Consider the following 292-nt stretch of genomic DNA (forward strand, 5'->3'; position numbering starts at 1 on the left):
TAATGTCCGATACATAGTAAATGCCATGTATCTGCTATATTAATAACTATTATTATTATTCCCATCAATTGGGCATATAAATTTCTTTTTTTCCCCAAAAAAATTGTGTTTTGCCTTATGCTATGCTCTGTGGGGACCAGAAGAGGAATAAACCTTTGTTCTTGCCTTTAATTAACTTGTAATTTTATCAGTGGCAAGTGAATAATACGCCAAAAACTGAAAATAAAACAGTTCTATAGCAATTTTTTTAAAGCCTATGCTAGAAGCCAAAATCACACTAAGGGCAGATCAA

The sequence above is a fragment of the Piliocolobus tephrosceles genome, chromosome 17 (genome assembly GCF_002776525.5).
Source record: "Piliocolobus tephrosceles isolate RC106 chromosome 17, ASM277652v3, whole genome shotgun sequence".
NCBI classification, from domain to species: Eukaryota; Metazoa; Chordata; class Mammalia; order Primates; family Cercopithecidae; genus Piliocolobus; species Piliocolobus tephrosceles.